The sequence below is a fragment of the Kogia breviceps genome, chromosome 20 (genome assembly GCF_026419965.1).
Source record: "Kogia breviceps isolate mKogBre1 chromosome 20, mKogBre1 haplotype 1, whole genome shotgun sequence".
Lineage (NCBI taxonomy): Eukaryota > Metazoa > Chordata > Mammalia > Artiodactyla > Physeteridae > Kogia > Kogia breviceps.
The window spans coordinates 7518637-7542405 of record NC_081329.1 but is presented as its reverse complement, the minus strand read 5'-3'; the positions used below and the strand labels follow the sequence as shown (position 1 = coordinate 7542405).

Here is a 23769-nt window from a genome sequence, read left to right as displayed (position 1 = left end):
TTCTAAGTCTTAGAGTAGGGCAAAAGCCTCCAAAATATAGCTACCAATTAAATGCAATTTCTGCCTCAGCTTCGAAGTTATAATGAGTCCTTCTCGACTTGGTCTCCCCACAAGAAATGCCCAGGGCACCCTGCTCTTGTTGGGTTACGGCCATCTTCAGGCCCCACTCTTTGGGACCAATATTCTCTCCTCTCACCACAGGACAGATTCAGAGATTGGAACAAGATGCATATACTCACATTCCCATCCCTGTTGTACTTTGTATTTTTAATTTTTTTTTTTTTCCATAGCAGAGAGTATTTTCATCATTTCTAAAATTTACAAATTCAGCTTGCCTTTGAAAGGAGCAAATATCCATTACACCACATCATGGCTCTCATCTAGTGACTCCTTTGTTTATTCATGCATTCAATACACTTTAATTGAATACTTTGATAGCCATGAGGAAGAGTGAACAAAAACCACCCCACCCTGTGCTCTCAAGAAGCTTAGTAGCTCCCGGAGGACTGCAGTTGAGAAGACAGGCCGTCTGCAGTGATGGTTTCACTGCTACTGGGAAGTGAGACAAGCTTCTCCTGGGTGCTCTGTTTATTTGGGGGCGAGGCAAACTCTGTAGGGGTTTTTCTGATGATGTGAGGTATTATACATCATCTTGTCACATGGGACTTCAGTACTGTATATCTTCCTAAACCTTTCTTCTAATGTTAGGCTCTTAAAAGACCCCAAATAAAGATGTCAACAACAAGAACAACAACAGCGATATTAATAATAATACTAGCATCTCAGAAGAAGGTGAGAAGAAGACTAAAAAGGGAAAATATGAGAAGAAAGAGAGGGAAACTTCAGCGCATGCCAACAACATATCTGAAGCTTGACTTCTCTCCTGCAATCCTTACAACAATCCCACATTCTTATCTTCATTTTACACACAAGGGGTCTGAGGTTCAGAGATTTCTAATCACGTGCCCGGGACCCACTGGGCTAAAGCAGCAAGAAGTGGCAAAGACAGGGAATAATTCAAGATTTATCAGACTCCATAGGCAGGATGCTTTCTGCTCGAGCAAACTGCCTCCAATACAATTGAGAGACTCCTTTCTGGATTCTAGAAACCTTCATGCTGAATGAAAACACCTTAAGAGTTAACCTGTGACAATTTCCGGTGGTTTTCCCCAGATTCCCACTCAGGCCGTGGAGACACCAAGCCCTCGCTCTGCCTTCCAATGCACGACGGCAAGTATTTATAAGCCCTTCTTTTTCAGGATCTATTCATGTTTGAATAACTTTGCCAGATTCACGTCTTGCAAAGCCGCTGCATTTTATTCGTGCTAATGAAAAGTGACCTGTCAAGACCGTCCAGCTTTCTGAGCATGCTGGGGTGCAGGAGACGGTAAAGGAAGCCTCCGGGCATCGCAGTCGCATCTGGGCAATGTCGCCTGGCTGTGCCCTCGTGCTCACCAAGCGGCTTCCCTTGGAGTTTATGTCATTTTTAGCCCTCGGCATGATAAAACCGAGCAGCCACTTCACAGCTCTAATTGTGTCCGAATCCTCCAGGATTCAGTAACTCCAGGCAGTAAATACGCTTGGAACTTCCCTGCAGGCTAGTTGAAGTCCACGCTCATTCATTTTGCAATGTTTACAGGGTTCCTAAAATATGCCACACCTGGGGACAGGTAGAGCCCCGGGGGGTGGTGACAAGGATGGAGACCAGCACAGAAGGGAGAAGATGCATCGGTTCTCCACCCTCTAGGTTTGCTCCCCTCCTCTTCCAATTCCCACTGTGTTTCTTTGAAAAATAAAATAAAGCATGCCCCCAAGCAAACAAACAAAATAATTAGAAACAGACTGAGGCCGGTATTTAAAGTGTAGATTTTAAGGAACCAGAAGAGAAGGCGTTCATTCAGTCATTCTTTCTTTCCTTCCTTCATTCAATGCCTACCAAGTAACAATGCCGGAAAAAGCAAGAAAGAATTCATCATGATATTCCAAGACGGAATCATCCAAAAAGGTTAACAAACCCTAGCACTTAGAAAAACATAAACAGTTTGCAGAAGGCAAAATAAATGACTAGCGATCTCGCCCTCAAAGCAAGCACAAGTTAGCCATGCCTGTCCCCTTAACTCTGATCAAAGCCTGACACCTAGCAGGTTATGGTAAATCCTTTCGTTCCCTCCAGACCAACCATTTTCTGGAGGGAAGGAAAGACAGATGAAGAAAGCTAGGGAGAAGGAGAGAGGAGGTTAATATCTATCAGATATCAACGAAGTAATCTACAGGATACCTCCTAGAATCTATCATGTTACTGGAACATTCAGACATCGGGAGGCAATGCTCTCAGTGGGTCAAGAAGATACACAGAGAATTTCCCACTCAAACAGGTGAAGCTATGTGGGTTAAGAGATTAAATAATTTACCTATGGCTTAACACAGCTCTTTCCAGTATTGCTATCCAATACTCCAGATTGCCTTTTTAAGGCAGTGGACACGCATTTTGTTCACTGGCTATCTACTTTTCTTTTCTCCTATCTATGACTAAACGAAAGAAGGATGCAACAATCCATGACAAGAAACTATTAAAAAAAAAGAGAGACAGAAACTGCTGTCATGTTTTTGCTCCTATATCATAGAAAACTTTCTTAGATTACCATGATCTGACCATTTCAGACATGTCTATTTCTGTTTCAGAAATGAGACCTGATCTCAGAGTGACTTGTGAAATTGATCTACGTAGGTTTTTGAATTTTGGAGAAAAAAAACAGAAGGAGAGGTTTGGAAGAATTAGCACAAGGCTTTATGAAGCTGGTGTTTAGCTCCTGACACAGGTCCGGTAAATATGACCAATGTCAGGAACCCTTCTTCCAACACTATTTTGAGGAATGTTTTTACAGATTTGGACAAGCTGAGATTTCAGGTTTTTTGGTCTGCGTTAGTGGTCAATATCAATTTTTTTTAATTTATAAGAAAATTTCATTTTTCAATCGTGTATCTTTAAGCTAGGTTAAAATACACAGAAGTGCTTAGATTGGGACTTCAAGATGTATTTACCTGAAGAGTCCCCCCACATACTGAGAGGATGTGTTTTGCTTTTCTACCTTTCAGGGAATTTATTAAACCTTTTTTTTTTTTTTTTTTTTTAAACCTTTTTAAAAAAATGTAGTAAATTGGGAAGCACTAAGAAAAGCAAATTATTACTGATGGATGTGATTTTCACAGCATAGCTTATTAAACAGAATTTTGCAACTTACTGTATCCTAATGCATGTAATTTTTCTTGTGCTTATTTTTAGGGAAGCTCTGAAAGGAAGAGATGAAAAGATAAGTTTGGATCCAGGTTTTCTGGCTGGAAAATTTTCCTTATGTGGTTAGAAATTTTAACACTACTTTACTTCTATAAAATAAAAACTGTTAAAGACTTGGGAAGGTATTTGGAAGAGAAGTGTAAATAAAGGCTGGGTGTGAAAAAATATTTTTAATCTAACAAAATACAATTATATTTTATGGAAACTCATCTTTTATGTATTGGTGACTTAAAAATATATATATATATATATATAATGATTCTCAGTTTTTGCGTATTTGAGATGAGTGGACCATCCCAGCAAAAGAGACAGGCATTATTGTCAAGGGCAAAGAAAATACTAGTTGCTCATTTAATGAAATTCACTAGTGCCATCCCCACCCTCATTTTATTTTATTTTATTTTTATTATTTTTTTTTGTGGTACATGGGCCTCTCACTGTTGTGGCCTCTCCCGTTGCGGAGCACAGGCTCCGGATGCGCGCAGGCTCAGCGGCCACGGCTCACCGGCCCAGCCGCTCCGTGGCACGTGGGATCCTCCCGGACCGGGGCACGAACCCGCGTCCCCCGCATCGGCAGGCGGACTCTCAACCACTGCGCCACCAGGGAAGCCCTCCCACCCTCATTTTAAAGACCTCTCTCAAGGACCTGGATGTTTCTAGTTCTGGCTCAAAAGGCTGACCTCTCCCTTCGTGAGTGATTATGAGTTTGTTGGTCTACACCAGTGAAGAGCGGCCCCAGCATTTCACTTTGCCTAGGAGGTCTGGCTTTAGAAACTACTTGTTATGCCCTGGGATTGTGTGGAAACTTCCATTTGGATGGCTGTAAAGTGGCGTTGGGGAGTGCTTGGGGTATTTGCAATCACATCAGAATTGATGGAGGGCAAATTGGTCCAGAGTAACTAATTGTTCCTCATTAAAATCTGGAAGAGAGCAGGAGGGAAGTTTCCACAGGGATGAGCAACAGGAGTTTTGGAGCTAGTCTGCACGCCCTCGGCACCCCCGAGAGGCGAAGGCTACTCTCCAGTGTGAGGGGACCCCCCCCTTTCCTTTCAGAACGTTTACTGCTGCCACTAAGTGACAGAGGACCCTTCAGACATCATAGCGCTGAAAAATGCGAAGGTCTAACAGTCTCATCCAACTGACTTTTAAAATTGCTTCTCAAATGCCAGCCACCGAGCTACCAAACCAGGATGCAGGCCTAGAGTCTGTGTTGCCAGGGCAATTGTCTTTCCACAGTCAACCTATCAGCCCCCAGTAAAATTCTCTCTGCCGTTATCAGGCAGACCTGATAGTTAGGTTACCTTTGACGTGTCAAACTTTCTGCAGCGCTTTAATCCAACTTAGATTAAGGGTCAGGATAATGTTCTCTCTCTCTTAAAAAAAAAAAAGTCTCTTTTCGCAGATGTAGAAAACAAACTCATGGTTACCAAAGGTGAAAGTTTGGGGGGAGGAATAAATCAGGAGTTTGGGATTAAAATATACACACTACTTTATATAAAGTAGATAACCAACAAGGACCTACTGTAGAGCACAGGGAACTACACTCGGTATCTTGTAGTAACCTATAATGGAAAAGAATCTAAAAAGAATATATATATGTGTGTGTGTGTGTGTATATATATTTACACATTCATCTATAACTGAATCACTCTGCTGTACACCTGAAAGTAACATGACACTGTAAATCAACTATATTCTGAAAAAATTTTCAAAAACAAAAATAAATTTTAAAAAACCCCCCAAATTAAAAAAAATATGTTTCTTCCCTAGGACCCCACATATTGCCAAGAAAATAGGTGAAAGAGTCTTAACCAAGTCTAATACTAATGGCAATGATGGTAATGATGACAAGGACGAGACAGACCGCAGCAGACAAGCACCGTTGGTCTCCCCGCTCTGTAGCGGAGGAGTGCACGTTCCGAATTACTCGTCCAAGGTCACTGAGCTCCTAAGTGGTGCCAGAATTAGAACCCAGGTCTTTCTGATTCCAGGCCTCACGCTTTGCACACGGCACACGTCTGCTTTATTCAGTATTTAGTGACGAGCAGGTAATAAATAGCCACATGTTCAGACATAAAACTGTTATCTCGCTTAACGTGAATGGATGTCATAACTTGATTTTCTAATATTACAGAGCTGCTGCAGGCAGTCAGGTTATCTTTAGACATTTTTATTACCCCACGTCAGCTTTCTTGGAGATGCTAATTTTCGTTGGGAAGCTTTGCTTCTTACGATCTGTGAAGAGTTTCTCTAGTGTAGGAACTTATGCTGCTGGCCTGAACTTTCAGTTCCTGACCACATCCTGAGATCTCTGTGCTGATGGGACTAAACAATATCAAATTTTAAAAGGTTGTTAAAAAAAAAAAAAAAAAAAGGAAAGAGAAAGAAAACCTTTCACTCTTTTTTTTTTTTTTCTTTAGGTCCGAGCATACTATGATTTGCATCCAGGAAGACAGAGATGATTTTTCTTAGTGATATTCAGATAATAAAGAGATCACAATGATCACAGTGACCCAGAAAAGCTTTTAGGATAAGTAGAGCATTGATTTAGAAATTGTGGACGGAATCTGCCCGAACAGAGAGAACGGGCAGGTCCCTCTGATGGGAAAAGGTGAGAAAACTTAAGAAGTCAGAAGTCAGACCTTCACATCAGAGAATCGGCCACAGGAGCTGCAGGAAGACAGGCAGGGTGAAGAGTGAGTTAGAAGCCTCAGAACGTAGGTTTGTGAACATTGTACCGTGCCTACAGTTAGACCTAATTCTCAAGGGGAATAATTAGTGCAGTCGAGGAGATAAATTGCATGATCAAAGGAGAATTTTAGGGGAAAAAAGTGCCCAGCTTCAAGAGCGGAGTGGCAACTCTAGAAGCTGGCTCTGTGGGTACATCTCAGCTCTTACATTTTTATCCTTGAGCGTCGGGAAAGTTCCTTAGCTTCTCTGCCGCGGTCTCTTCCTGTGTGGACAGTCTGTTGGTTTCTCTACTCTGTAGATGAGGATTGCAAGTTCAGAGTTATTTGGCCAAGGTCACATAGCTCCTAAGGGGCGGTGCCAGTACAGAAAATAGGCCCTCCTCCAGACATAACAGATGCTTCCTGCAGAGCTGGTCCATCAGTGCTCGGTAGACATTGCCTGGGATTTCCATGGTCCTGGTCACCAATCCAGTCCTGAGTCTTAGGAGACCAACCCGTTTCTCCATTCTCTCATGGCGGCCCTATCTATCCTGATTTTCACATTTAACATACAGCATCGGGCCAGGAAGGCAACTGATTATTTCCCTTAACGAACGCTGAGTGCTTTGCCAGCCTGGACCCATCTTCCTCTTCCTTGTCACGCTGGCTCTAGACTTGACACATTGAGAGTGTTTTATATATATTTGATAAACAGATAATTTCGCAGAAAAGGAAGAAAGACAACGAGACCAGTTGAAAGGAATACATGAGTACATTGGTTAATTAGACTGCTGAAGGATCTAAGGAATAATACAAGGACTTGAACTAACTCAGCATGGGAAGAAGCCGAAACACGTCTCTTTTAGAAATTACCAGTCGCGATGGGCTGCATGTGGTAGATGCATAGCGGGGGTCAAATATTACTCCCCGCCACCAAAAAAAGATGTTAATCCTGTATGACTAGGAAATTGACAGTAAAACTGTTTTTAGGAAAAGGTGAGAAATTAAATTTCAACATTCTGATTTTGAATTGACAGCCTGACATTGAAGTGATCTAATGAGAGCGTATACTTTCTCAGTCATGTGATCTGGGGAAGGAAAGAGGGCACAGAAGTTAATAATGGTAATGAGAGGACTCAGGTCACATACCAACTTGAGGTATACTCTTTAGGAAAACAGTGAAGTTACACAAAGCTTTGCATGCCACGGTCTCAAGCACAGACTTCAGAAAATGTCAGGGAAGTTTAAATCTTGTTGTTTGACTTTGAATAGTCCATTTTTGTCAACAAAAACGCTTCCCTACAAACCAAAAATATACTTGTAAATATAGTTACGGTTTTTCCAAAATATCATTTTTTGATTGTCATTTTCGGAGAAGGTGAACAATTGAAGGGATTACATGAAACCTTTAAGTACTGATGTTATTATAGAACTCAATTTACTTTATCACAATGATTAATGCTATGTATTTCTAAATATAAATTTAAGATCGTTACAATAAATATATAAGATGCATGTTCCTGTCAAGGTTCAGCTACATGTTAGGATCTACAAGTGGAAAAACGTGCTGTTTTCTTGAGTATTGGGGAACCACATGTAATATGTTTATTCAGACAATAATCATCACACTTAAAACTGTGTGTGTGCTTTGAAGGACGCTGCCCAAGGGTTTGACACGTTTGAATGATCCATTATGCAGAAATAATGTTGAGTCTTCCAAGGTAAACCAAGTTAAAAGTTAAAGGAATGCAGTATTCATAACTGATAAACTGTTTTTTTCTAAACACATACACATGCACACACATGCATGGGCGCATGTGTGTACTTTACTTCTTGCTATATCTCACTTAGATTCCTTGTATCTGTTTAATAATTATGTCTAATATATTAATTCTCTGTTCTTGAGACTCTCACATTCAGGTTTATAATTATTAAAAAAGCAAATTTCACTCCAACCTCCCGCAGAATTGTCAAAGCACAAACATAGATGAAAGGACCAGATATTTAATGGGGCCATGTTACTCTCATGGAAACTTCACGAATGTGCAGCCTTGGTCAGATGCCCTATTTTAGTGCCTCTATAACCGATACATCCTCACTCTCTAGAAGGTAAACAGAGATAAGGGTTTGTGAATACGACCCAGTTGAGATGTAAAAAAATAAAATGATGGATGAAATAAACAACAGAATTCTTCTGCACTGTGACTCAGTTCCAGTAACTTACAAAAAAAATCAAAATCATTCCTAGAAGATTTTTCAGCCCTGAAGGCAAACAGGGCTCCTTTGGACCGATTATCTAAGAGCTCCGTGATCATCACATCACAGCATCAGGAGCGTGGAAGTCAGAGTGGAGCAGTCAGCTGGCAGAGGGTCAAGGTGTGTCTGGCGCCCCACGAAGGCTGGCATGTCTCCCCGATATCCTGCCTTACCTCCTGCAGTGACCTGCTTTGCGCTCTCTCTGTTTCTGACGCCAACACATCAACCCTACTCTTCCCAGAGGGGTCTTTCTGAAACTCAGCACCAAGCAGGTGTTCCCCTGCCCTCCATTCTTCAGAAGGTCCCTGCAGCACCTCGAGTTTGGACTCGAGACCATGGCAATGTGTGACCCGTCAGCCTCCTTCCCAGGCACCTCCTTTCCATCCCTAGAAGTGGGATCCCCATCTTCCAGAACGTTCTCTGAACACTCTCAGCAGAATCTGATGGCCTTTCTGTTCCTGCGGCGCCAGAACAATTCTCACGCTGTAGTCGTGAAACTCGAGTGCCACCATTCTGAAGAGGATACGTTATCGTGTTGCTTTCACCCCAGGGATTAGGGAACTCTTAAGCGCTTTAAAAAAAAGCCTGTGTTTTTGAAGTGTTTTATTACAGGGTCATACACTCTGCCATAACTAATACAGAGGGGAAATCATTTTAGTAAGTACTCAGCAGCATTTTTTAAAAAAATATAAACTAGATTAAAGTAAACTAGAATAAAACAGGGTTGAAAATATCCAAGTCCATGTCACATATCAATGGCAAATATTACTTTGTGAGGCTTTTATTTGTGTGTGTGTGTGTGTGTGTGTGTGTGTGTGTGTGAGAGAGAGAGAGACAGAGACAGAGACAGAGAGAGGGTTATGCCAGTTTAGGGGGATATATTATAATTACATATCATAATATATATGTAATATATGTCATATGTATGTATATATGCATATGGCTATCCATTTGTAAAATTACTAATCTAAATATATAGCAATAACTTGTGTAGTGACTTTACAAAAAATAGGTATAAAAGTCATTATTTAGAGTAATGGAATTAATCAGAACATATTACAAATTTCAAGAAAAGCAGACAAATTCTAAAAACATTACAAAGTCCTGAAAAAATATATTTTTGGTTAAGTAACTGCCTGACATGTTTTTAAATTATATTTCCCTACTTTTTGTCTGCATATTCTTTCATCAATTTTTGTGGAAAAATAGATCATCTCGTCTTTCCTCCTTACCATAGTAAATTAAATTAAAAATATAATTGTTAATAGAAAGTTTTGTCTAGCTGCAATGTCATATACTCTTTGTATTGTCAAATTTGGAAGGATTTCTAACAGGTTATTTTCGTGCATGATTAGTAGGTCTTTAGGGTTTTTCAAACTTTGCTGTGGAATGATTAATGATAAATAGTCTTTGAATTGACACTTATTAATCACATTTTGGCTGATGTCTTGATTGTGGTGGTGTATTTTAAGTCTTATGTTATTATTATTGATGTGATTATGTTTAGTTAAATCATCAAGGAGTGTAAATCTTTTTTCAAATACGTAATTTATTCCTCTTCATTCATTTGTTTATCAAACAATACAAAGCCTACTACCTATTACTACCATTCAAAATGTATCTCTTTATCTTAAGAAGTAACTGATTTTGTAGGATTTAACATTTTTGTTATTAATTGCTTTGCTTTGCCAAAATAATTTCCACTGATTTCAACACTAATCTTTAAAACGTTTGATTATATCTGACCTTTCTGTTATTTAATAAATATATTTAATTTTAAAGATGAGAAAAGTGGAACCTCTCTTAATCACCCATAACAAGAAATTTCTTATTTCTTTTAGTGAAATGTTCTAAATCTTTTTCTCCGACTTGAAGATCAAATGACATACCTGAGTTTTGTCACACGCACCATTATTCATACTGGAGAGTTATCACATATGCCATTATAAACAAATAGGAAAAGAAAAGTCACGTTCCATGTCAGCACACACGATGCATAAACAAGTCCATTTCTGACAGCTTGGGTAGGTGTCAACAGGAACGTTGCCCTCCACTTTATCATTTTGCAAGTCTTATGATTGTAACCATTTCCCACGGACTAGATTCTGGCCCCATAAACATCAGTCCTTATTTTTGTCTCTACTCACACACTGCAGGTGCTGGGTCCCCGGGGACCTATTCACACTGTGATACAATCTCGGGCTCTGTTTATTCATCTTATAGCATTGAGTACCAGCATTCCTAGAAGCCACTTCTAAACAGGACATCTAACAGAATCTTAATTATGCACGATCTACCTGGGGACCCCATAAATATTTCTCACTGAAGACAAGCTAATATTCCTCTAGCTGAACTTCTCCTTAGCAGCGTCCTCAAAATGCCCTTGGCCACTCACCATGAGGTTAATGTTGGTGGAGAAGTCAAATTGGAAAGAGATGGTGGTCTTAACCATTTGCACTTTTAATATCTTAATAGCTCACGTTTTACAAGAATATATGACCAGGTGGACACATTAGAAATGGGCCTGAAATTTGACGGTAAATCCACCTCTGAGAAAATTAACCATATATTTCAGCCACTAGAACCAAAGGGCACATCTAGAGTTCAAGTTCAGGACTTGGTGAATTGTGGAAAGCCTTCATCGATATCAATTCCACTTTCTGGCATATTTACAGTAAAATACTACCAGCTGTTTCAAATTTTCAGAAATGGAAGATTAACTTTATTTTTTTAGATTGTTAGAAAATTATGTATCAACTATGTAATTGCTTCTTATTCAAATTCAAGGAAGGAACTTAATTGGTTTTCTTAGAAGGACATGTCTTATCCCATTTAATTGTTCTTAAATATTTTAATGAGAAAAAATTAATTTTATCTGTCAAAATGAAAGAAATCACTCGATAATTGAATTTCTGGTCTTTGGATTATACTACATATCCTAAAGTACAGCATGCTGATTTATTTTATGTGAGTGAAAATCTCAGTGGAGTTTAGCCTTGAATGACACAATCTGTTGTATTACTGAAATATAAGCGTAGTCTACTTTACAATTAACTTTGTTTTGAAAATAAAACAGTATATTGTTTTAGTATCTGTTGGTACTTCAGACCTATTTTATCATCTCCCCCCTTTTGCAGATTTAATAATCAACCAAGCAACATACATTATACTTAACTATAAAAGATAAACGTGCTTTTCCTGTTTGCTAACCTCTTCCTGTCTCCTGTCCTGTCAGCCATACCAGTCATGCTCTTCTGCAAAGTCAGACAACCCCTTCGAAGAGCCTCTTTATTACCCCTGTTACATAAACACCAACATGTGCGCTTGGGCTTCTGTAGGATATAATGCCTTAAGGTCCTTCTATGAGATTCAGAGAATCACAATATTGTGTACAGTAATTTCATTGGTGGAAGAACCAATTTTCAACGAAAATGTTTAGACTTCACTGACTCTGGGCCATGCCAGGATGAGGGTTCTTTCACAGAAGGAGAAAGAAGGGATTACGAATGTGTTTAGGAGATATCTGAACCCCAACCCGCCCCCCCGCCCCCCTCCAACCCACCCGCCGCCGATTTTTTTTTTTTTTTTTTTTTGCGGTACGCGGGCCTCTCACTGTCGTGGCCTCTCCCATTGCAGAGCACAGGCTCCGCGACTATGGCTCACGGGCCCAGCCGCTCCGCGGCACGTGGGATCCTCCCGGACCGGGGCACGAACCCGCGTCCCCCGCATCGGCAGGCGGACTCCCAACCGCTGCGCCACCAGGGAAGACCCGCCGATTTTTTTTTTTTAGGTTAAGGCAATAGGCTCAAGTTCATATGAAGAATAAGTATTTCTAACATGTCAGTTTACACCCATGCCCTCAAAGAAAAAATAACTCAATAACAAACCACTTTACAAGCACAAGATGGGAAAGATCTGCCTTCAACCTAAGTTGGCCAAAGAGGTAGGGTTTTTAATTAAAAAACGAAACAAAACTAAAGTCAATACAAGCTCACGTTGGGATGCAGCTGTCAGAAAAAGCTATGTTCATCCAAGGCGTTACTGGAGAAACAGGATTAGAGTGGAGAATTAGCAGCCTCACTGTGCCATGGGTAGCTTATTCTGTTTTTGAAGAATAAGCTGATGCACGGAGTGCAGCCCCGAGACGTGGACACTATGGAAGGAGTCCAGAGGAAGGCGGGATGATGAATGACTGAGATATACTTTCTGTCTCCGAATATGTGCAAGGTTATTATGGGGAAAAGATATTTGGACTGTTTATTTTTTCCATGATGATCTCAGACAGCAGAACACACACCAAACAGCGGAAGGTAGGAGAGATATATCTGCGGTGAATACGAAGAGCTCTCCACCTGTTCAAAGAGAGACCAAGAATCTAGTCAAGAATTACACTTCTCCTCTTAGGTGTGTGTTCAAGGCACAGGTGTAGGGCCCTGCGCTGGGGGCTTGCGGAGGGCGCCTTGCACTAGAGGAGATTGAAATACCTTCCCACCTGCAGAAATCAGGCTTTTTCTTGTTAGTTTCAGATAGCTAAAGCGCCTCACTTTAAACATAAAATCTTGAAACAAACTTAATAAAAATCTTCATATGTATTAAGCAAATTCCCATTTATTATTTCTTAGAACTAAAACACGAAGCATAACAGAAAATAATTTAATAGAACCCAGTAGCCTATTACGTAGCTTAAGCTATGTTGTCATCAATGCTTATGGTTTAAGGAGTAAAACCATGACTTTCCTCCAAGTCCAGCCTACTGTCTCCTCCTTTTCCCAGAGACGCCTCACTATTCCGGTATGTATGGTTCTTCTTCTGATGCACTAGACACTTAGGTAATCGTCAGAAAGCAACTCTTAATAGAAGGCACTAGGGCTTCCCTGGTGACGCAGTGGTTGAGAGTCCGCCTGCCGATGCGGGGGGACGCGGGTTCGTGCCCCGGTCCGGGAAGATCCCACGTGCCGCGGAGCGGCTGGGCCCGTGAGCCGTGGCCGCTGCGCCTGCGCGTCCGGAGCCTGTGCTCCGCAACGGGAGAGGCCACAACAGTGAGAGGCCCGCCTAGCACAAAAAGAAAAAAGAAAAAAACCAAACAAACCCAAAAAATACTAGTCTAAAAAAAAGATTAGATGTATTTAGTATTTACCTTCTTTAGTCATATATATAAATATTATTCACAGAGAAAATCTACAGTATGTTTTGCATATATATAACGTTTTCTTTTTACTTAGCTGTTACTTGCAAGTTGAAATTCTTATGTTAATGTTGCTACTATAGTAAGAATCAAAGTAAAACAATTATAATACTTAAATGGAATGTGCCTTAGTGCTGATAATCAGGTTAGTTTTAGCAAAAGTTAAACTGAGAAACGGCATGTGGCAGAAAGGAAAACACTTGTATGATCCAGTAAATAGCACCTCGCAAATGCCAAATTATGTAAATTGTAGAAAATGTTCCTGTAGGACATTTTGATATAGCAAATTTCAATTATTCTAATTTAATTGTCTTGATTTTTATAAAGGGATACATGTCTATTGGAACTGCATAAACAGATTTTCAGTAAATCTGAAAATAAATTATAAAATTTAAAATTGTACTAGAAACTGCATTCTCTAGAACTACAGGAGGAAGACAGACTCATTTTATCAAGTGCAAGCTTCCCCATGTTTGGAGATATACACCTATTTCCTGAGTGCTTTTGTTCCACCTTTTATTACATTAATTATTACATTAATAGAAACTTCTGATTTAGTATATGCTATCTCTAAAGCCTGCAGGTAGCATTACTATCTGAGAGTAAATATACCAAAAAATAATAATAAACTCATCAGAGAGACCACATTCTTGTAGAAGTAATATACTTTAAAATGTATGTGCTGGGCTTCCCTGGTGGCGCAGTGGTTGAGAGTCTGCCTGCCGATGCAGGGGATGCGGGTTCGTGCCCCGGTCCGGGAGGATCCCACATGCCGCGGGGCGGCTGGGCCCGTGAGCCGTGGCCGCTGAGCCTGCGTGTCCGGAGCCTGTGCTCCGCAACGGGAGAGGCCACAACGGTGAGAGGCCTGCGTACCGCAAAAAAAAAAAAAAAAGTATGTGCTGACCAAGACCCAAATTCCAGTAATAAAACAATCTTTATGTCAATATATTTCTATTGCAATGCTGATGACTAAATGGACAAGAAACAAAAGCAAACAAAAATAAGTTCACAGAGATGGAAATAATCATCATGAAACAAAGCAAGATTGTGTGTGTGTGTGTCTCAAGAATGGCCTGGTAGAGAGAGTACTTCTAACTGACCCATTCAGGATGGAATTATCAGCAACTCATGACCCAGCTGCCAGACTCAATTATGACTAACTACAGAGATTAACTGATCATCAGGCCATTCCCAGGGACAGTCATAAGGTGTCAGAATTTTATAAATTGTCATACCAATTTATACATTAATCATTTGTGAGTTTAGTTAATATGAGTTGAAACTTTCCCTGCCCTAACCACCTCTCGATGTACGAATGGCTTTTTTTCTGGACTCTATTTGGCACAGACCTTGAAAAGTCACATACTACACATCGATGAAACGTAGTGGAGGGTCTTCGATGCCTTAAGTAACCACTTTATCACAGAGAAAAAGCTTCAGGGCCACAGACCTCTCTGTCCACCCCGACCCGTGCTCTATGTATGCAAACACTCCGTTTGCTTCTCCCTACAAGCTAGTCAGAGGTTCATCAATCACAGCCTCTTCCCTCCTTCCACGCCCACAGACTGATTCCACAGAAGGGTGTACTGGGAAGCACCGGCTCTGGAGCGAGGCACTGGGCTCTCCACCCACTAGGCTGGAACTTGCAAGCCTCGTTTATCTCCTGGGGCTTCCATGGTGATTCAACGAAATAGCCACGAGTCTCAGCAAGTCAATGGCCCGTGTGGGGAAGACCCTCAAGGAAGGCGGTTTCCTTGGTTTCTGTGCATTTCAGAGCAGGCTCCAGGCTGAGGGTCACCCCGAGGGTGCTGTGGTGCACCCAGCGAGGCTCCGCTCAGAGAGCACGTCCCAAGGGCTGGGCGCTCGCCTCTCTACTGCAGTGTTCCTCCTTCCGTTTCATCTCCTTACTCTCCCCTCTTTGCTTTGCTACAAATAACTTATGCCCACTTAGAATTTACTACCGTTTCATAGAACAGACGGTCCCGACTTATGATGGTTCAGCTTAAGGGCTTTTCCGCTTTCCGCTGATGTGAAAGCGATACACGTTCCGCAGGATCCGTACTTCGTATTCCGAATTGTGACCTTCTCCCGGGCTAGTGATGGTGGGTGGCCGCAGCCGCAGCTCCCGCTCGGCCCACAGATCACCAGTGTTGCTTTCCGCGTTCACGACACCAGGTCACCTAATGACTATATAAAGCAGGCTTTGTGTTGCATGATTTGGCCCAGATGATGTGAGTCCTATGGGTGCGTTGGTGGAGCCCGGGCTGAGCCGAGGGCAGGGTAGGTGGCATTAAATGCATCTTGGACTTAAGGTCTTTTCAGTTTACTCTGGGTTTATCAGGACGTAACCCCATCGTAAGCCGAGGAACGTCTGTATTTCAGGTTGCTCCTCAAACAAGGTAGTTCAGTTCTAAACTACGCCAAGCACAGCTTCTCAATTCTGCGCCTCTTCTATGACAGAAAAATGCTCTTTATGAGGGAGGGACTGTATTGCCTCTGTATAGATCTTCTCTGGGATAATACTATATAAATTTACTACCTATATTCAGAGTATCTGGCTCAGTGATTCATAATATAAAAAACCCACTGCTATTAACACCCATCGTGGACAGTAGCAAAAACGTACCGCTTTGGACCTGAGCACTTCTGACAATATTATTATTCTCAGTTTTTAACCCAAATATCTGACAGTGTCAGACATTATTTCATGTAATACTTTCCTCAGTCACGTTTTAATAATAATCATTATGCTAATTCATGTATGAATATGGATTCTTGTTCACCAAAATCTTGTAGAATTTCTTCATTAATTAACTATCATGAATTTTAAAAAGTATAGAACACATCTTTCAGAAAATCTATTTTCTTAATATTCTTACACATTAAAGTTGAACCAATTTATTGAATATAATCTTAACGGTTCAGCATATATAATTCAAATGTAAACGGGAAAAAAAAAAAAACCAAACTGTCCTCAGCCATTTCAAACCAGACATTTTTCAAGTCACATGGTAATTTTGAACATCAGCCCTCCATAATTAACTATTATTAAATTGAACTAATATATCAATAACTTTCTTTTTTGTGCAAACAGAACTTATTTTTTTGGTAAATAAAATCTTGAGAAAGGCATAAGAACTCCACACGAAACGTTAACTCGAAGTCATACTTTTAAAATCAGATTTAACTAAGTTGATAACTTCTAACCAATGAAGCTTTAATTTCATATGCATACAAATGTAATACATATTTACTTTTCTTAGCAATTTTTGTCTCCTAGACAGAATATCTCTTTATTATTATTATTATTATTATTTTGGTCTGGGAAGAAAAACAAAGGTGTCTTCTTTAATAACCCTATTGTAGCCTAATGGAATTTATTCTGTTTTTATTTATTTAAAGGTAGAAATGCAATTTTGTTCAAAATGAATTAGCAGGATGTAAGCTTTAATAGCTATTAAATATGAACATATAGCTCTCCTAGTGCAAATATTTGTAGTTTTGCTTGAAATCCATTAGATACTATTTATTGTCATGGCTTCTTTGATTATCTTCACATTTAGAGCCCATTCCTACTTTCATTTGCTTACGTGACTATCCAGTCATTTATTGAAATGAAGTAGGCATCTCTTAGGTGCTAGGAATACAAAAAATAAGCAAAAGAAAGAAAACACACAATTTATGCCTTTACAATCTTAGCCACTGAGAACTAAGGTTATTTTAATGCACTTCCAAGGAATTATTCTCGAACACATTTAAATGTATAGAAAAATGAAGTTTTGAACTCCTGTGAGTAGAGTGAGATACTAGGCATAAGGAGCACGGGGAAGGCGCAAAGAAAATTAAAAATCTCCTGCATAGAGGGTCTTTCGAGCAGCTTCCAGCAAGATAAATACACGCTCAGCCCCTCACTTTCCTGGGATCAAGCCAGTCTAACCTCCTTGAGTGACGGTTCCCTCATCTGTAGAATGGTAACAACAGTAAACTCTCAACTGTCCACCCAGAATTACTGTCTCAGAACCAAGATATAGTTTATGTAGACTATAAAATATTGTCTAAATGGGTTATTTTCATTAATAGAATTTTGCTACTATCACTGTGTCCCACCAGTAGCCCAACAAATCCCATTGTCCTTTTTCTGTTAAATTAAAAAACTAAAAATAGAACTACCATATGATCCAGGAATCCTACTCCTGGGCATTTATCCGGAGAAAACTCTAGTTCAAAAAGATACATGCACCCCTATGTTCACAGCAGCACTATTCCCAACAGCCAAGACATGGAAGCAGCCTAAGTGCCCATTGGCAGATGAATGGATAAAGAAGTACTGGTGCATGTACACAACGGAATATTACTCGGCCATGAAAAGTATGAAATAATACCATTTGCAGCAACACGGATGGACGTAGAAATGATCATACTAAGTGAAGTAAGTCAAGCAGAGAAAGACAAATATCATGTGCCATCGCTTGTATGCGGAATCTAAAAAAATGATACAAATGGACTTATTTACAAAACAGAGAGTCACAGATGTAGAAAACAACCTATGGTTACCGGGCTGGGAGGGAAGGCAGGGGAGCGGTAAATTGGGAGATTGGGATTGACATGTACGCACTACTATATAAAAGAGATAAGTGATAAGGACCTGCTGTAGAGCACAGGGAATTCTACTCAATACTCTGTAATGACCTCTATGAGAAAAGAATCTAAAAAAGGGAGGATATATGTATATGCACAGCTGATTCACTTTGCTGTACAGCAGAAAGTAACACAACACTGTCAATGAACTAGACTCCAATAAACTTTCAAAAAAACTCCTCTTTGAGCCTACTCTTCCAGATTATACACTTTCTTCTCCAAAGCAGGATGGAACCCAGACAAAGAATTTGGGTTAGTTTGAACATCAGGCTTCTCAGCTGAATCATCTGGAAGGTATGACTGACAGACCCCAGTGTGGGCAGCCTTCCATCTAGGTGTCACAATTACAGCTGGCCTTGGACACTGCTGCCTTTCCAGAAAGAACTGGCTAAGAACAGAAGCTGCAGACACTTTGGCAGGAACTCAAGGCTTATATTTTTAAGTGATAAGGTCTTTCATTATCCCTCAGGTCTCATTTTAAGACAAAGGCAGCACTTCTTCTTATGAATCAGACAAGACTTGCTCACCACAATGTCAGGCTCTTTCAAGAGTGACTGATTCGTGTCTTTCTCATCAGAGATGAGGGCATTTAAGAGACCCAATTTTCTTATCAATGAAGGTGAAAGGCTTGCCGAGTGAGAATGAGGTAATGAGATCTACTCCGGTGCTCAAGCCTTTCGTCCATGACATACTTGCTGGAATAATCATCAAATCCACCCAGAGGATCACAGAACCATGATCGGAGTTCACTGTACACGGTTCTTTTGTTTATCTGTTGTAGAGCACATCCTACGAGTTGGCGGGGCAAATGTGTATCCCCTCTTTGAGGGGCTGAGAGAGAGTACTTTCAGGAGGCATCAAGGTCATTCATTCCGGCATTACAACATCAAAGGATGACTGTCTGTCAGAAAGGAAGATTATCTATCGGGAAAAAAGTGATCTGCGGTTGGTGAGTACTTCTAGTGTGATGAAGCTGATGATTCAAGTGTGGTTCCAAATCAGATGGAGAAGGAACTGTAACCTCTCAAACAGGGAATTGATGAGAGGCTATCACTTAGAAGCAACTGAGATTGGCCTCCGCCCCAGAACTGGCCACCACTCGTAGGGCGAGGGCTGCCTCTACGTCACCAGGCAAAACCCAGTCCTGACAGTAGCATGTGCCTCTGATTGCTGCTCCAAAAAACTGGGGGAGCTGCAGCCCATCTTTTCTCAGAGGAGACAGGAACAAAGTCCCTGTTTTCTTCCCTCTTAGATGACATCTACCTCTAACAAAGTGCTACATGAGGACATGCCCTCTTCAAAAACAGTGCTGAAAAACAGTGAAAACAAGCCCTGTTCTTCTACGGGCACATAACATGCTCTATTCATTCCCTTGTTCATACATTTATTTCCAGAACATTTCCTGAGTGCTTTATACACGCTAGTTAACGTTCTAGGATGAACTCTTTCTGGGGGAGATAGACAACTCCCAAGATAAATAGGGAAACTACATGGTATGTTAGGTTGTGATATGGAGGTCGGAGAAAGAATAAGCAGGGACATAGGGGAGATAACGCCCTCCTGGGTGGGGAAATATGACTCAAAGCAAATCACCCCACATTTACATATATATATATATATATATTTTTTTTTGGTGTGCACCATTTTTAAAGTCTTTAGTGAATTTGTTACAAAATTGCTTCTGTCTCATGTTTTGGTTTTTTGGCCCCGAGGCATGTGGGATCTTAGCTCCCCGGCCAGGGATCGAACCCACACCCACTGCCCTGGAAGGCAAAGTCCCAAGCACTGTACTGCCAGGGAAGTCCCACGTACATTTTAATTTCTGAGTCTACTGCGGAAACCAGACTCTTTGTCATCGACCAAATGGTCTGAATATTGTGTTTTTTTGATGCTCTATTTCTTCCACAGTCAGCATCCTTCCCGTCCTTTGCCTCTACGCTCAGCTATTTATTTTGCACGCGCTGTGGCACGCCACACTTTTCAACCACTGTCATCCTGGCCTCCAGATGAATGAGATGCCAGGGTTCTGTGGCCCAGGCACGTCGAAGCCTGTTTAAAAGGCTGAGACAAAGGCTAATAAACAGCATTCAAACCCAGCCAGAGCATCATCTGTAAATGTCTCCATTCATTGAGCGTTCAGGTCTATCCTGTCACAACACACACCAGGATATTTGTTGTTGCTCTGAGAAAGGCATAATCAATGACAAACGAGCAATTTCTTGCTGAACCTACCATATGGTCGGCTTTCTACTCGCCATGCCATATACCGCCTTGGCTGATACATCTTTTTCACAAAGTTATCCATCTTCCAACCTTCAAGTCCTACAAGCATGAGTAACCACACAGGGTCCGCTGTGCTCAGCCCCTCTGGTGACATAATATTGATGGACACCCTCCTCCGTGGTACCCCGGAAATGGGGCCGCAGCTACAGGGCATCACGATCACCACATTTTTCTACTGAGTCACCTTCTCACATAAGCAAGATGCTCAAATCACTTTCTCTTTAGTGGAAACAAGAAAAAAAAAAATCGCTCAAATAATCAACCAAACAATTTAAAAAGCAGAGAACAAGGAAAAGTCACTCTTTTTACAAGAGAATGTAGAGCTCATCATGTGAAACGAAAATATATGTATACGGAAATTTGTGTTCTTAGATGAGAAGATACCAAGGCGGCTTGCCTATAGCTTACGAATAATCTCCAGGTGAGTCGAGGCGTGAAAGGCATTGTAAGTGTATCTGTTAACATGTGAGTTAACTGCTGTCAATGGATAGGGAGCGCAGAGGCACCGCAGAACTGCCTGGGAGGAAGATGCCTCGTTTTTCATTCCTTTCCAGCTTTAGAATCTGAAACTAAGGACGTAGCATTTTAATGGCTGATGAAATATAGTATTCATGACCCTCAGAAGCACAAAAACGTGGAGGATATGGCTGGCCTCACGTCCGTTTCTGCTTCGGATTATCTTTCTTTGTTATGACTAACGATGATGTAGTCACCCAGCAGAAGACCTTAGTGTTATTCGTTCACGGGTCTGAGAGGGCTCAGTGGGGAAAATCATAGTGTTTGTACCCTGAATTATTTGTTAGCTGGAATGTCTTAGGAATTTAATATCCCGACTTAGTCTAATATTCCGGTGTGTACAAACTGCATATCCCATACCTGAATTGGAGATATTCAAAATAATGTCAATAAAATAAAATGCACTGCTTATGAAAAATAATTGTACTTTTGCTTACGTGCTGAAAAGACTAAGACCGACATCGTATCATCACCATTGTAAACATGTACAAACACATACGTCCCTTTAGGACAATTATTTGAGAAAGTTCTGACCCTGTTACTTTGAAGTCATCTCCTGCTGACACTGGGGTGTAATTCACCTTCCTCAACTCAATACAGCTCTTCTAACAAGTAATAAACTACTGACATGAATTTAGGACAAAACACGTTGAATCTGTCCTTACACACACAGTTTTAGGGTCAGAACTGGTGACCTGTGGCAAAGACAAAATACAAATTGATGTCAGTAGGTTATAATAAAAAGGAAAATCTATTGATTGCTAGGGATTAGAAGAATATTAATAAATCTGAAAACTCTTCTATTAAATAAGGTAAGGAGTTGCATATCATCTATCTTTGGAGGGAATGTCCTAGAACATTTTATAAATTTCATCATGGAATTATTCCAAGGTTATTCTCAGTTCAACATGAAAGTACAATAAAATCTTGGGTTAAACATAAAAGCCTCTTAAATACTCAGCAAAGTTACCAAAGAGTCCTTGATAAATGATTCATACATTCAGGTGTTTAGAAGTACAGGCATTTGGCCACGGAAATAAGTTTAAAATTCATTTGACAAAGGAGATCCAAGAATCATCAGTAACTGATGATCTGTGGTTGGCACTCTGCTTATTCAACTTTCTTTAATCCAGACCTCTAAAATCACGGTCGCCTATCCAGGGATGTGCCAATGAACTTGTACACAGGAAAAAGTTTTGTGTTCTTGGAATTTATCAGTATCAAGTGTTTCACTTTAATAATTCCAATTTAATAATTTTCATTATACTTATTTACTAACTTAATTTTAATTTAAAATTTATTTTAATAATGAAAAACTAATGAATAATTTAACAAGATTATTAAAGATGTATTATTATCAAGACATATTAAAATCTGTGAGTCTGTACCTGTGTGTAAGACTCTTTTAACCATAAGGTCTTTTGCTAGTTGTTCTCAAACATAAGCATCTGTATGTGTTATATGTATGTGTCTATTCAATATAGATTCTCTTTAGTTCCTTATAGTGAAGAATTATACATTTTACTACTTTTAAAAATTAAAAAAATGGGGTGCTCATTTTGTGCAATTTGTCAAGGTGAGAGAACTGACTTGTGTCTTCAGAATCTTTGTCCTTTGTACTTTTTATTCTACCATAAACAACCATATCAGATCTTAAATATTTTTTCCCCTGTGTATTATTCTGAATTTGTCTTAACTGTACAATTTCATTTACAACTTTTTTATTCTCTTGAAAAATGGGCAAAACAAAAGCTATGAATTTCTGTAAGGTCATAGATATTGACTGAAGGTGTGACTGATTGTTTCATAGAATTTTATGTACTACCTTAGGTAATGAAGGTGATCTTTGCTTATGGCTTTGAGTATAAGGACGAAAATGTGAATGTGTATTTGCAACTCAAAGTATAAAACTCCTGTGCCCAGATGCACACAGTGAAACCAAAGTAAATTAAATGCATGACTGAAAATCTAGAAACAAGAAAGGGAGGAAGCAAGAGAGGAAAAAATTGATTTGCCATGTTTTCTCTCAGATAGACAGACTCCGATGGTAAAATGGAATTGCTCTGCACAGGGACAAATTTTACCTGCAAGGCTTGGAGGAATGTGCTTCTTGGGTTTCCTCCTTGGAAGGACAGAGGTGAGTCCTTGCAGGCTAAGTAGGAGAGAGGGCATCAGGGCACAGAGAAAGGGTTAGTAAGGTGAAGACCAGAGAACATGGCTTGAGGGAACAGTGCAGATAATGATGCCACACTCCCATCCTCAAGTCCCCGGGTCCCAATCTCCATGACTGAGATTGGCAGAGAGATTGCCAGGAGGGTAACAGTGCTGAAGGCACATCTAAAGTAAATAATTTGTTTTTAAATACAGTGATACGTGGTTTGGTAAGTAATAACAGTCTATAGGCATCAAACGTGTAATGAGAGGCAATATGGATTGCTTTATCTCAGTCAATCCTCACAACATCCTGAAAAGATAGGTGCTCATCTTCTCACCATTTCACGGATGATAGAAGTGAAGCTTGGGGAGGTGTAGTACGCTGCCCAAGACCACACAGCTAGTAAGTGATGGAAACACGATGAACCCAGGTACTCATGATGATGATGTATTTTTTTCTTGGTACACTAGACCGACTTGTAAAAGTTTACCTTACATGGTGGAGGACCATGAGGAATTTTGAGGTGCATTAAAATGACATGGGAAGAAAGAGTGAGAACAGCCTTCTTCCCACCCAATCCCACTGTATTGCTCTTGTAGGGTCTCTGTCTGTCTGTCTGTCTTTCTCTCACACACACACTCCTGTGTATCTTCTAGTTTTTCTACTCTGTTCTGCCTCTTCCTCAGTTTTTCTCCCACACTGATTGCCTTAGTGTGTTCGTCTACTATAAGTAACACAGTCTGGATGGCTCGTAAATAAGAGAAATTTATTT

General features: G+C 40.3%; 1 protein-coding gene across 4 annotated transcripts in view; it reads right to left on the bottom strand.

The window, feature by feature from the left end:
- The window catches only part of CSMD1 (CUB and Sushi multiple domains 1), a 1661506-nt gene that overhangs the window by 1426840 nt on the left and 210897 nt on the right, over window positions 1-23769 (bottom strand). The gene's annotated exons all lie outside the window — the stretch shown is intronic.